This window comes from Amblyomma maculatum, chromosome 5, assembly GCF_055883805.1.
Source record: "Amblyomma maculatum isolate TAMU_Amacu chromosome 5, ASM5588380v1, whole genome shotgun sequence".
Lineage (NCBI taxonomy): Eukaryota > Metazoa > Arthropoda > Arachnida > Ixodida > Ixodidae > Amblyomma > Amblyomma maculatum.
This window is the reverse complement of record NC_139348.1, coordinates 115,172,409-115,187,630: the sequence shown is the minus strand read 5'-3', so window position 1 is coordinate 115,187,630 and position 15,222 is coordinate 115,172,409.

Sequence of the window (15,222 nt, the reverse complement as noted above, 5' to 3'; positions counted from 1 at the left end):
ACTCGTCAGCATCCGCCCATTCCTGTACATGCGTTGACCTGTACACTCATTACCCATTTCTGTTTATGCTACGGCACATAAACGCATAAGCATACACTAGTGGGTGGGAACAATTATGTGAGACTGCTAGATGTTGATATAACGAACCACAAAGACCAAGTGATATGAACGTGCCCATGAAGCTTGAATATTGTCTACGTCAATTGGTATCCACGAGCCTCAGATTGCCTTCTTCTGTCGAAATCAAATAGCAAAACAGCTTCGCGAGGTGGCTATCTATGTTAACTAGGCCTTATATGGTTATCGTTCACGTAGTACAAGCTATCGGCTAGTCACTTCCCATGCGAGGTTAATGCAGGTACTTTTTCGGGGTCAATGACAACAATGCGAAGGAGAGCAACGAGAACAGTAAAGTTTAGCGGCAATGCCTACGCAGAATTTTCTGCACGCATGCTCAGATATTATTAGTGTGCACCCGTTCAAGTACCTTCTATCAGTTTTGCAAAGGTAGCATCGCATAAGATAAAATACCATATCTTATTGCTTGCTTTTGCATGATACAGCAGAGGGTGTTTTTAAATGGTGTCAATTAATAGAGCTTGTAAATATTTGTTTTTATTATTTTTAATTGCTTAAGGAGCGATGTCTAGGCAGGTGATCGTCAGCTTGACTATACCCCTGCAGGGCGAACCTCTCCTATATTTATCCAATCACCCCGGTCTTGTGAAGCTTAAACCACTGGAAGAATGCGATTTATTAACCTAATCCGTCCACCTAACTTTCTACCGCACCCTTCTAGGGTTCCTTTCCTCGGAGACCCATTTCTTACACTAAGTGACGGTCGGTTCTCCACCTAGCCACTCCATGCCCTGCCTATACCCATTTCATCTTTTTTATTTCCACTAGAATGTCATATACTCGATGTATTTTTCTGACCCACACTGCCCCCTTCCTATCTCTTAACGTCGCACCTACCACATTTCGTTGCATAGCCCTCTGTGTTGTCATCCACTTGGTAGAACCATTTTCGTCAGCTTCTCGCTTCAACCCCATAATGAGTACAGGTAAAATGCAGCTGTTGTATACTTTTCTCTTGAGCGACAACGGTAAGCTGCCGGTCATAATCACTGAGTATTTGCCAAATGCACTGTATCTCACCTAGTTATTTCATGATCCGGATTAGGTGTTACTATCTCTCCTAAGTAGTCCTAAATATCTACGATTTCCAGCATTTCTCTACCTATTGCAGCCTTCTTTTTTTTCCTAGGCTGTTGAACATTATCTTAGTCTTATATATATCGATTTTAGGTCCACCTTTCTGCATTTCCTAAGACATCAACTCTTTGCAATTATTTCCCCTGAATTATTGAGCAAGATAATGCCATCAGCGAGTCGCAGAATAATTAAGTATTCTCCATCCGCTCCTATTCATAACTGCTCCCTTTCAAAACCGCTGAATACTTCCCATAAGCATGCTGTGAGGAGTACTGGGGAGATTGTGTCTCATTGCATAATCCCTTTCTTTATGAGATTTTAGTTTCGTGCAGAAGAATGGTTGCTGTGCAGTAACTACATATAACTTCCAGTAGATTTACATGCGCCCTGAATTCACAATGAATGCTTGATCGCCAATGTTTTACTGAGTCAAATTCTCTTCATTATCATTGGATATCTTGTATAAGGGCTGGTTATATTCAAAGCATTTTATATCACCTGATTGGTGGTACGGGGTATGATTGATATTTGACTACGCTTTCCTAATACCTGGTTAATCTTTGCTTGCACAAAAGAAGTTCAAAAGAAGTTTTAGTATTCAATGAGGATGGGGAGAAAGAGTTGGCCGGATCTCTTTAAATGGGTTGATAGATAAATCATGTGCATCAGCAGTGCATGTGTCAAAAAAGATTTCAACCTTGTCATTCTGGAGTGATAAGATGCTGCATTGAGAGGTACGGAGATCAATAGCATCCTTCTATGAAGGTGGCTCTGTGTGACACTCAACATCCGCTGTGCAGCTTCGTGTTCATCACAAATTTGGGAAGCTTCACTTCGTTCAAATCTATGGTGAATGACACGGGCACGATTTCGCGCGGCAATGAACTCATGGATGTTTGTGTCACCCATGACATGTGATCGCTAGGGCCAGCCAGGCCTGATTGAGGGATAACATTGTAAGTGAATGATGATGGAGAGCACAAAGACGTAGTATCCAGTGTTGTAATCTAGGTCACAACTGCGAAAGGCCCAAGAAATTATAAGAAATACAAGATGGCGACGAGAATGAATAAAAAAATGTTCAAGAAAGAAAGAATAGGGTAAAACAGAAAAGAAAGAATAGATATAGAAGTGGGTGGGGTGTTTGGGTGGATGGGTATGTGGAGTGTGAATAAAAGTTACAGTCAACAATACCTAGAGAGGGGCACAAAGACACGTCTTTTTTCTTAGGTAATCGGAGAGAGAATTCTTCTGAAGAGGACGTTCTCAGGAGACGGTGAGGGTGGAGAAGGTGCAGAGCGGGGAAGCGAAACTGATTGGGTATTGCAGCGCCGCGGGCTGCTGCGTTTCGAAGGCGGAGGAAAAAAAAAACAACCCAAAAGCCATAAACGCCGGCCGTGCGCTTCGTCCATGTAACAGCAAATGCAAACAAAACGCACTGGCGATGCATTGCACAAACTGTTGACGGCCTGTCTGCGAGTGAATTTATAGTGCAATGTAGTGCTCGCGGAGCGTTGGCTTATGGCATGCGCACTCTGGCGAAGTCACTGAGCCTGTTCGGAAATTATACCTTTCTTGTGGCTCATGTACTATATGCATGATATAATCGCTTAGAGATGGTTGAAATTTGCTAACCGCAGAGGCATCGAGGAGGGAATGAAATTGTTAAAAAATATTTAGCGTCCAAGGTGAATAACAAGCAGCGATACACGTATTTTAATATCTAAGATATATTTGGGAATAAAAAATACCTACTGAAATCAGGCCTGCATGCGCCTTCGATGAACAGTATCCCTAAATGGTTGGGTAAATCATTACAGTAATGGAGTATTGTGCCAGAATTCTTTATGGCCGCGACTGAAATAAATGTTACCCATATTGCTCTGAGTATTATGCTCTGACATTGCAAGCCCCAAACAAGGTACCGACTAGCAGTGACAAGTTGTTCGCACCTGTTGATGAAAAGGGAGGCCAGCATTCGACAATATCAGGTATATTTGCTCCATTATTAGCGAATGCTACATTACGCTACCCTTCATGCGTTTCGCGGGGCCTGAAAAAGAGCGGTAGTATGCATGCGCTAAGACCGGTTTCCCCTGCAGGTGCGCAACATGTTCCGCCGCTGGCTGCGCTCGCTATACAGAGGCATCCCAGCAGACGCGCGCGCCGGCGCGCAAAAGAGGACTAGTTTCCGCATTGTGCAGGCGCGCACCGCCGCGGAGAGCTGACCGAGTGGAGCAGGAAAGCGTCTGCCGGCATCGTGTGCTCGACGCATAATAGTGGATTGATTCTGGAACGCCGGTGAACTATGATGCCTTCAATGGAATGCTGCTTGTGTTCGATGCAACGCTCGGTCGCCCGTCGTCGAACCTTTGGCCAACAGACTGGGTTTAGCAGCATTAAACCCGGCTAATTTTTATTTCTGTTTCTTGTAAGGAAAACTTAATTTTGTTACCTTTTCTAGAGACGCTGGATCTCTTTTCAAATCCCGTTGCTCAATCATTTTCAGTCAAGCTAAAGAAAATTTATCTGTCCGCCACATTCTTGTTGCTTCGAGTGGCATTATTGCATGTTATTATCCAGATCTTTTTATCGTGTGTTAATAATTTTGTCTACAGATATATACTTTTATTTTTTTTTATACTACACATATATACTTTTATTTTATGCACATTGGGGGGGGGGAAGAATTAGGATTGGGAGTTTAAGTGTTAGGGGTCTATGAGGGACATTATCATATGGTTTCTCGGATTCAAGGAAAATAGAATGTGTGGGAATGTTGCAATCATGGCATGTATGTATATAGTGAAGAAAGAGAACAAGATAAGTGTCAGTGCAACGACGTTAAGGACGCTTTGCTGGATAAGATGGAAGAATTTATTTGAGTATAAAAACTGCCAAGTGTGCGAATATATTATATGCTCCATAACTTTACAACAAACAGTGAATAATAAGATTGGCCTATGGTTCAAGGGTGAATTAAGATCGGTTATCTTTCTTCAAGACTGGAATGACCTTTCTGATCCGCAAGTTACGTGGTAATGAGCACGGAGAAAGCGACTGCTGTAAAATTAAGGAAAACATTATAGTACAGTGGTATATGTGTTCCTTAAAATTTTTACGTTGATACCGTCCAAACCTGCTGATGAAGATTTTTGGTACGTCTGTGATTTTAGCATTGCCGTGTGGATCAAGGCTAACATGCGGATGCAGACAGTAAGCGGCTTCAGATAGATTGTCAAAGGGTGCCTGTGTAAATACAGAGATAAATGTGTCATTTGAAATAATTTAAACGTCAGCTTCGAATAGAGAAACTCCTGAATTATCAGGGATAGAAATTATGTTTGAAGTAGAGGAGCTTATCATTTTCCAAAAGCGCTTCGGGTTGCTTTCTGCATAATAGACAAGGTGGTAGGGAAGTTTTTTTTAGTTCTGGCTAAATCCGAATCATATCAGCTGCAGTGTGATATTTATTCCAGGCCTGGACTGTAGTGATAGTTGTAGCTGCACGAAATAATTGCTTTTTTTTATTGCGTAGTCTTTTCAGTGTCCGTTATCCCATGGTGAACCAGGGCGTTCAGTTTTGTTGAAAGTCGGAATATATATGGTGATTAGACATTGCATTTCGGACATGAAAAGTAACCAGTTATCTCTTAGGGAGCGGTATGCAAAGCCACTTCTGACCTTATCTAGAAAGGTATCGAGGTGATGGTTGGAGAATGCTTAATCTTCTTTATCATAAAAGGTGTTCGTTTTTTATCTTTTTCTGTTTTGTATATGACATGAGAAGGTAGCATTCTTTTTCAATGGATCGCTGAAAACTTCTAGATAAGTTATGATTGAGAAGTTACCTGGTTTTGACGTCAGCACGAGGTCCAGGATATTACCAGAATGATCAATAATTTGAGTGTGATGGTCAATAACTTGATCTAGTCCGAAAGTAAGACAGGTGCGAACAAATTCGCTTGCAACATTAATTTTTGAAAGCGAGGAAGCATGGCCAGACCATATGATATATGGAAGTTGAAGTCGACAAAAAGCAAAATTACCGTATTGGAATACAGGGTCATTATTCTGGTCAAGGTGTCATGAAACCAACAATTGAATGAAGAGTAATTAATTGGGAGAATATCAATCAAAACACGTGGATACAATGCGTCACAGTAAAGCCAGATAATTTCTAATGGGCGTAAAATGTTCACTTGAGAACAACGTAATAAATGATCAGTAGCAATAAGGACTCCTCCACCCCTAACATCACTATGATCCATTCTGAATATATCAAGATTAAAATTCGAGGGTAATACCTCAGTGTCGTTAATTGTAGGTGTAAAGCAGGTTTCGGTTATTAAGGCTATAGTAGTGCTGCAGGAATCAATCAGGTTAAATAATGCGTTGCGATTTGGCATTATATATGGATGTTTGTGTACAAGAATGATAACTGGAAGGGCAGAGGCTGTTTTACTGTGCGATTATGTTGAAGTGGTTGCTAGGGATGGATCTCAGTTGCCATATTACTATTGGGGTCCAATATATGTATGACTTCTGTTCGGAGATTAGCGTGTCGTATCGTTGTTTAAAGGTGAGGTTATTACATTTACCGCATTCCGATGTAGACGAAATTACACGCAAGACGAGGGTTGAGAGAATAATTCTGGGAGACTTTGTAGCCATTATTTTTAAATTTGTTGCTTAACGACAGCCCGTGCTGCTTCTCTTTAAAATGTTTCAATTTGACAATGATAGGTTGTTTCTTTCGTGAAAAAAAAAATTTGTCAAGACGATGGTTGCTCTCGATGTCACGAGGCTCGATACATACATCAAGGTATTGGCTGCAGTGCTCGATGTTTATTTTTTTCAGTGTCCTGCCATGATTAGTTATTGGAAGCTTCCAAACCATGAAACACCAGATAAGTTCTGCGTGCTCGGTTTAGGCATCGTCCAGGCGAGTAATTACCGAGGACATTTCTTCCTTGCATTAAACTGTTGTGGGTTTCATATAATTTACTTCCGATTTTATTGAAGACAAGGAACACAATCTTCTTCGATATTAGAAAAGCGGTTGTTTACTTCACCGATTCAATTTTTGTAGTCGGTAAGAGATGATTTGATTGATGATAGCCCTTTGAGCACAGTTAACTGCCCGGACTGGGTGGCTTGGATGGCTTTAAGTATTTCGGATGCCGATGGCTTAATGGATTGGTCAGGATCACATTACATATCGGCGGTTACCTGAAGCAAATCGAAAATAACGCAAGACCATTCACAAAGAATATTACATGCACATAGTGGGCTCGTTAGCAAGAAGAATACAAGGTTGCTTGAGTTGCCAAGAGCTAAAAAGAAGAACCATGGTTGTAAACAGTGCAAAAGAAAGCAGAAAATGGATAACGCATAATTACAGCGGCTCTTCGCTGCTGAGAAAATCGCCGTCCTGTGAAAAGTGGTACACAGATCCCTTATTGATGACAACGGCTGAAACTGACGCTCAACGTACAGCCTTGGTGGGCAAGTTCGTCAAGTACCTGATGCCGGTACCCGATGAATGGCTGGCATTAGGTACGAGTCAGAGTAGAGACAGCACACAGACGGCGGTAACCATCAGATGGTGTGGAAAGCAGTTCTAGTACTCACTTCCACGACTAGAAATATTGCCACCTCAAACTACACTCACATTATACCTGCGCAAGATTATTCTAACTGCCATGCTTCGGGAGCTATCATCTTGTAAGTATAAATGGTTACGGAATGGTATATGTGGATCCGAACTATCAGATGATCAAGGCAGCAAGAAATATCCAGGACTGCATGATGGCCACACCCTCGGGTTACGCACAGTTTCGTAATAAGACGGGCCAACTGCAACCTCCCGTGCCAGTAACTCCAATAGACAACAAAGGAAAGCAATTAGTGCCCGTCTCAGAACAGGTCTTGTGCTTTTGCAGAGGACAAATTTCAGGCATATAGCAGTCGGCCTTCAATGTATATTCCATTTCTAGCCGTACCATTTGTTTTTGCCGAAACAGTGGCGACAAAGTGAGCTGGAGGCGCATGTGCTGTTCTTAATAGTAGTGCAGCAATGTGTCACCATTCATTTTGATTTTGGCTGTCGAGCATTGTGTAGCTATTTTCCCAACATGACCAGTATCGCACAGGCCCTGGAATGCACTTGATGGTTTATCGCATTAAGAAGGGGTTGATTACTCGCGAGTGATTAGCAAAGGCGGCATAATATGCTTCATTCTGTGTTGTATAGCAAACTGGAAAGCAGAACAAGCGGATATGAATGCTTTAACCTTGAATATTAGTGGGATACAGTCTGAGTTTCATTTTTCATCCGAGAATTGTTGGGTTGGTTCTTAAACATTTTTCCTAAAAAGGTTTTTGGACGCCATGGTAGAAATATACCCCATTGAGGCCGATGTTGAAGGCTTCAAGGTTAATAAATCAGTATTGGTCAGAGGTCAGGATAGCCTTGAGGTACAGCTTCATTACTTTTGAGCAGTAACACTTAGATCAATGAGTTCAGCATTCAATACTAATGGCGGAAAACGCAGAAATACCTGCGAGAACACTTCCGCATATTTAATAATTTTAGGTTCCTGAATGCGGAAATTTTATAAAATGTATCTTTCTCACGAATATCAGTAATTAACCACCGAAACAAATTATTTTCTTCGCCTTCTCATAGGCTTGCAAATTGGTGGCTTCCTTGATATATTTTTCATTTGTTTTTACTTTTACGTATTACATAAATGTATTCAAATATAAAGATGCACTAATCATTCTTATTTTTGGATCTGTCACATATATTTAAATGCTATAAGTTTAAGGAGACATCAATGAAAAAATGTGAGCGCGCGTATCGTCTTTATTTATTCTTTATATGATTCGACGGTCTTTTACACATTTACGTTAAAGTTAACTTACACAGAAGCTGGAGCATGTAAGCCGCACCAACTAGCTCGCACAACGGCCTTTTTTTCTGTGCCCTTCCATATTGCCGCTATTGAACTTGTGAAATAGTGAAATATAAGGAAAGGTTTCGTAAGCATTTGATTAGAAATAATCTTTTCGGAGGTTAGCTCTTTTGGAACGCCCAGAAGTGAACGGCGGCCATCATGGGAGCTAGTTAATGATTTGTGCTGCTGCTCGTCTGTTGTTCTCGCTGTGATAATTTTTCACGTGCACTTGCACTCAGTTGATCGTGCTCAAAGCAGCGCTTCCAGCTTCCACGGAGGTCGACGTTTTCTGTAATGCAAACGTTTTGTGTCTTGTTGAGGCAACCTCGGCTGGCTCTGCTCTCTTTGCTGCTTTCAGCCCATAGCATGCAAATATGTTCACCTGGATATAGAGAAAAGGCAACACGCCACTCAAGATTACAAAAAAGAAGGAACTGCACACTTTGTTCCACACACATCCCAACAGTTTACCTCCCCTTCCTCCTCAGTGACGGCACTGCTTAGTCCCATCTTAAGACTGTTGTCGAAGATCCCTAATCAACTATACGAACTAGAGCGTTCATACACAAATTAAGCAGCCGAAAAATCAAGGCCAATGGGAACCTAACCTTGGTGCTGTGATGAGGAAGAAGAAGCGCCTGAGCTGATACGTGTCCGCTTAGAGCTCTGTGTTTTTATCTTGTTTCGCCTATTAACTGTCGTTTTTGTGTGGGTAGGACAGTGCCCTCCGTAAGAACGAATGACGAAGACGCCCCTGTGGAGCGATTTCCGACTCGGTGGGCCCTTTCTCAAGTAAGAAAGTCCAACCGGATCCCTCAGGCGCAGGCTAGGCTTAGCTCGGCGTTGCCGAGCGAGGCTGGGCTACGCGCCTGCATGGATTCTGCTCCGCCGACGGCAGGTGTGCGGATTTCCGCTGTGTTACAACCTGGCGCAACATCCACGTCCACGCAATCATCAACGCTTACATGCCCCCAGTCTGCTTCGTCTTCGGATGGAACGACTTCGGCTTGTCCCATGGATTGCACCGCCGCCTCGGTGCCTGTAACCCTCCCTCAAGGAACTGTGCCCGTCGCACCGATTCAGTCTTCCCTTCCAAGGCCAACTACAGCGTGTCAGCCCCTGACACCACCACAGATGCCGCCAGTGAGTCGAGCCTCGCTTCCACTTGCTGCTAACTGATGCTGCGTCACCATCAAGCCTACATTGCGCTTTGATATAACGACTATCCCTCCCCGGTGTGTCCAAGCCACAATTGACCAAGTTCTAGGTTCTACTAACTACTGTGGATTTGTCGCCCATCGCCCATCGAACACCATTACGGTGAACTTGCCATCCTTGGTGGACGCCCAGAAAATGTGTGCAGTTACTCAAATTCCCCTGGATGCGAATGAGCATGTCCCAGTGCAAATATATTTTGCCTCTGGCCCTGACACCCTCCGCTGCGTCGTTTACCATGTTGACAGCAGAAGTCCTTCTGAGGAGGTGCGAGCAAACATTCGCTCTTCAACTCACTCAGTGTTGCAAGCACGGCCTCTGGGGCGCAGGGGTTCATACCTACTCACTCTACAAGGCCCGCTGACTTTGCCTGAGTACCTAACCTATTATGGTGCGATTATCAAACCACAGCCCTTCCGACCTCGTCGTATATTTTGTTATCACTGCCATAAAAAAGGGCACATGCAAAATACCTGCCCTAATCCGGCAGCTGTGGCCGACATGAATGAACCAATAGCGCTTTGTGCCCTATGCAAATCGGCGGACCATGACATGCGCTCCCCCGCTTGTCCAAAGAAGAAGAGAACGAGGCCGTCGCGCAAGCCGCCTGGAAAAGAAGATATTCCCACAAGTAATCGCTTCGCTGCTCTTACATGTGAAGAAACCGACTTCCCTGCACTTCCTTTACTTGACCCACCTGCTCATCATACGTCTTCTCAGCATGGTTCATACGCACAAGCAACCCACCCTCGTGGATCAAATGGTACACCAAAACGGCCAGTGCACCAATCACATGTGGATGCCGCAGATGAAGACGCTGTTTTAGACAATGCCATTGCAGAGGCTCGCCAACGTCTAGACGAACTCACCCAGCTCCGAGAACAGCGTCGCTCTCACCCCTCTCGAAGAACTATAATACCTCGTGATAAGATTTCAAATGAATCACCTAGAATAAGCAACAAACCACAATCACGTGCAGACAACACGTTAACCCCGAATACCCCGACAGTGGATAAAATATTAGCCCTTATGGAGCAGGTGACCTCCCTCATCGTAGAAGCTCTTCGGCCTCGCAATGGATAATGCACTGTCTCTGGTGGTGCAGTGGAATTGTCGAGGCTTTGCGAATAAGGCCTCTGAAGTGAACATCCGTCTTCGCGACAAAAAGCTAAAGGCGTGGGCCTTCTTACTTCAAGAGCATAACTCACTTCCTCGCCTTTCAGGATTCTGCGCTTACCATTCACCTTCCATTCCTGATCGCCGTTGCATCACCTCTTCCCACAGCCCAGGTAAATCTGCAATTTATATTCACACTTCAGTTCCCCACACACCGATCGACCTTTCACGCTGGTGTAACACACGCCAAGAGGTGGTAGCACTCCTAGTTAAGCCTGTACGCACGCCACTTATACTAGTTTCCTTTTATGGCCGTCCTGGTTCCGCATCTCCTAATCTTGGATGGGTTCGTTTTCTGCGTTCTACCTACTCGGGTATCTCTATTCTAGTCGGTGGAGACTTCAATGGCGCACACACCTCGTGGGGTTACCCATCGGATTCTCCCAGGGGTGCACACATCCAGGGAAGCTTTTCAGATAATTCTTTTCACCTTTTAAACCACCCGCATACATCTACCCGTCCACGAGGTGGGCCTTATTCACCTGATTTGACTTGGTGGTTAGGCCCTGGTAGCCCTCGTTGGGCTGTTGAACCAGATACCTGGGGTAGTGATCACAGTCCATTCTTTATCTCTCTCACTCCTTCGCGGATACGTAAAATACGCCGTAGCGTACGAATAACATCTTGGGACTCTGTACGCGCAGACAATCGCTTATCTGATTTCACCCCATCATCAGCATTGTCTACTCTCTCTGCTGTTCTTGCGTCCCACACGATTACCACCACTGTAAATGAAGACGAGCCAAACCCGGACATCCACCTCCTGAATCTTTGGGCTCTGCGTCGCCAGGCACATCATTATGCTGCTCGTAACCCCGATGACCCATCGGCTATCCCCGCTCTTCACCGGGCTACCGCGCGTGCGAGGCGGTATGAAAAGCGTCTAGCAAGGCAACGTTGGGCTTCATGGTGTGAGCGCCTGTCCTCCAAGCAGAGTAATCGACAACTTTGGAGAGTGTTTCACGCCATGGAGCGCTCTTCTCAAGTTTCTGATTACACAGAGAGCATTCGCCTTGCTATGAATGTAGATGAGGACACATTTGCAAAACAGGCGGCCAGACAGTTTTTTCCCCACTATGATTCCACCTCAACTTCTCCACCTTGCTTACCGGTTACCGAACCCCCCGATGAGATTACTTCTGACCTAACCATGGCAGAGCTGCTGGCCTCCATTGAACGCCTCAAATCTAACTCTGCTCCCGGCCACGACGGCATACCTAACTCCTTATTCCGCAACTTGGAAGGGACTGCTTTGCAGGCCTTGCTTGATGCATTCAATGACGTGTGGCATTCTGGTGTCATGCCGGACGAGTGGAAGCATTCTATTGTTGTTCCAATACCGAAGTCAGGTCATCCTCCAGTTTCTCTCTCGGCCCTTCGTCCAATTTCCCTGACGCCAACAATCTGCAAGCTTTACGAAAACATTCTCGCCACTCGCTTATCGTGGTGGTTGAAATCCCATGATTGTTATCCAGAATCCCAAATTGGCTTCCGCCCGCAAATAGGAACGGAGGACGGTCTTGCTACTTTGGCTGCTGACGTGCTTCACCACTCTCCGCACAGTCATCTTGTTAGAACTGTGATCGCTACAGATATAACAAAGGCATATGATAACATCCTTCACTCAGCCATTCTTGCCTCCCTACAAACTCTTGGTCTTCCACACAGGTTTCTCCTCGCCATTCACGCCTTTCTAACAAATAGAACATTCAGTGTGCGTGTCCATGGAAAGCCCTTTGGTCACTTGCCCTCAAACAGAGGAGTGCCCCAGGGCTCCGTTCTCGCCCCTACTTTATTTAATGTGGCCTTCATTCCACTTATTCGAGCCCTAGAGGCCATCCCTTCTCTACGGGTGCTTGCGTATGCCGATGATATAACCTTATGGTGCTGTCACCCAGATACGTCTGTCCATCAGGCGGCCCTCCAGCATGCGCTGGATATATTGACATTTCGCCTCCCTCCTTTGGGCCTAACTCTTTCGCATACAAAATCCTGTTTCATTCGAATTGGAAATAAAGCTGGCTTACGGAAAGCTCCCAATATAAATTTTATGATAGATAATACCCCAATTCCTCAGGTACAAACCGTTCGCATTCTTGGTCTTCTTCTACATTCCTCTGGGACTGGCACACCGTGGCTGACAGCCATCCGTAAGACCGCTCACGCTACTTTAGGTCTCATTCGTCGCATAGCTATGCGATCTGGCGGCGCGCGTGCTCACACGGCCCGCCAGCTTGTTCGCTCTGTCCTCCAGCCACGTATAATATACCAGGCACAGTTTCAACGTCTCACCCGCAGACAGTGGGACTCCCTTGAGGCCATCAATCGTGAGGCTATGCGTGCAATAACGTACCTCCCCCGCCTAACACCCATACCATTACTTCAGGAGTATGCCCAGCTAAATACGCTCACTGAACTCGTTGATCAGCGGACGGCAAACAGAGCTCGCAAACAGTCTTTACAACTACATCATTTAAAGACACTACCTCCATGGTCGTACTGCCAGCTCACGGACAATCGCCCCACTGCTTCCCCGTCGGTATCATCCGCACATCTGCCTCAAGGGTGCATATTATATACCGATGCATCACATACTGCAGAGCGAGGAGTTACTGCCGTGTATAGTCCCTCTCATCCGCATCTCAACACTCACGTGACATATACCGCGGATACGTGCACCCCTCTGGCACTGGAACTCCAAGCAATTTACAATGCTATACATTCCCTCCCACCAGTTCCTACATTCAATGCAGTTCATCTTTACACAGACTCTCTCACTGCCCTTAAACAGCTTAAGGCCGTTCGACGCACATTCCAAATAACACAGTCTATACATTTGCTATGTTCAAAGTACCCATGTCCTATTCGCATACACTGGATTCGCGGCCATGCTCGCGATCCCCATAACATACAAGCAGATGCTATGACGCATATAAACACATCAGACGATCCACCACCTTCCCCTCTTCCCCCAGATCCGTTCCTGTCCCACGTTTCCGATTCGCAAGTTCTGCGCCACCGAACACGCGCTCTCATTCCTCCGTGTTCGCACCCTCTCCCCCGTAGTCTTACTCGGCAGGAGGAGGTGACAGTGCGCCGGATCCGGGCAGGGGCGGCTCTGACCCCATCGGTTCGACATCGATGGCGGGAAAAAGACCTACCAGTGACTGACAGGTGCCCTCACTGTGACACTCCACCTGACGTCTGCGATGTGCGCCACTTGTTGTGGACGTGTCCATCAACAACGCACATCAGGCAACGAATAATCATGAAGGTGGGCCTGCGGTGGAATCGCGATAGTGATTATGACAAATGGACAATGGACAATCGCTATACTGCCAACCTTCTCGAATTCATAAGCACAACTGGACTGCACTCCTTCTTTTAACTTTCTATCTCCTGCATCCCATTCCCCCTTTCTCAACTTATGCCTTGTGGCAAACTCTTCGAAAAAAAAAAAAATATGCTCGCTCGGTGTATAAAGGCGAAAAAAAGAATTGACCAGTGCTGATCGGGTTGCGGTCACCATGACAATGAGCAGAGAAAAATTGATGCTGTTAAATAAACAACTTCGTGCATGGAATCCGGTCTGTCGGTTACTATGGTGTTTCAGTTTTCGTTTGCCTGTATATTGTGAGGCAAAATTACGCACTAGTTCAGAAACGGCGTAAAATGGTGAATGGTAACCAAACAAAGCGTGGATCCTCCGGGAAGCAATCTATACCGCATTAGTTTTCAGATTTATTAATGTTTTGTAGAGGCTTTCACTGTAATAAGGCTGTGCAATATACATTTAAGAAAACTTAAATTCACTTAGAAAGGTGTGGAATAGTCTAAACGCTGCAGAGCCAGTAGTGAACAAACATTGGCCACGATTACGGTACTTCCTAATGCGAAATTTGAGCGCAGCGCATCAGCTGTTTCAGCTTTTCGATAGATTGAAGCAAAGAATTTGAGGAAGCCATGTATGTACAATTACAGACAAATGGTTACGAGAGACGACAGCGACAACGACGACGACGCGAAACCCAGAAACGGATGCCAAAGAGCTTAATACTTAAACGACGCCAATGGAGACATTTTTTTGTTAAGCAAAGGTTTTTTTTTTATCAGGGTGAACTAGCTGTATATACGCAAAATACATCAAAATATGATGCTTTTCACGGTGAGTGTGTGAATTCTAGATTACAGAACACGCTACCGTGCAGTTCGGTGTGGGCGCTCGCTTTATTCATGAATTATTATCTTTGCAGTGTGTACCATGTGTGGCCACGTCTTCCACTTCAGCTCTGGAGCGTGCCTTTCACAATTGTTTCACAGGAATGGAAAGGCGCAGTATTTGTCACATTAGTATTTACGCACACCTGAATAGCACCGTAAGAAAAGGAAGGAAGGTGATAGTTAAAAGGGAGCTGTTTACGAGAGACGGTGCCGACGGCGGCGGCGGCAACAACGCGAAACCCAGGAACAGGCGCCAAAGAGCTGCGCTCTGAAAAGGAGAATAAAAAAGGCAAAAAAAGGTGGCGGTTTAAGCGTGTCTTCAACTTAGTTATAAGAGTGAAGACTCCATTGAGTGTGGTTTAGCAAGGTTAGGTTTCATGTTCAGGTTTCAAGTTTTCACGCTTGCCGTTTTGACTCATGAGAACAGAGCGAA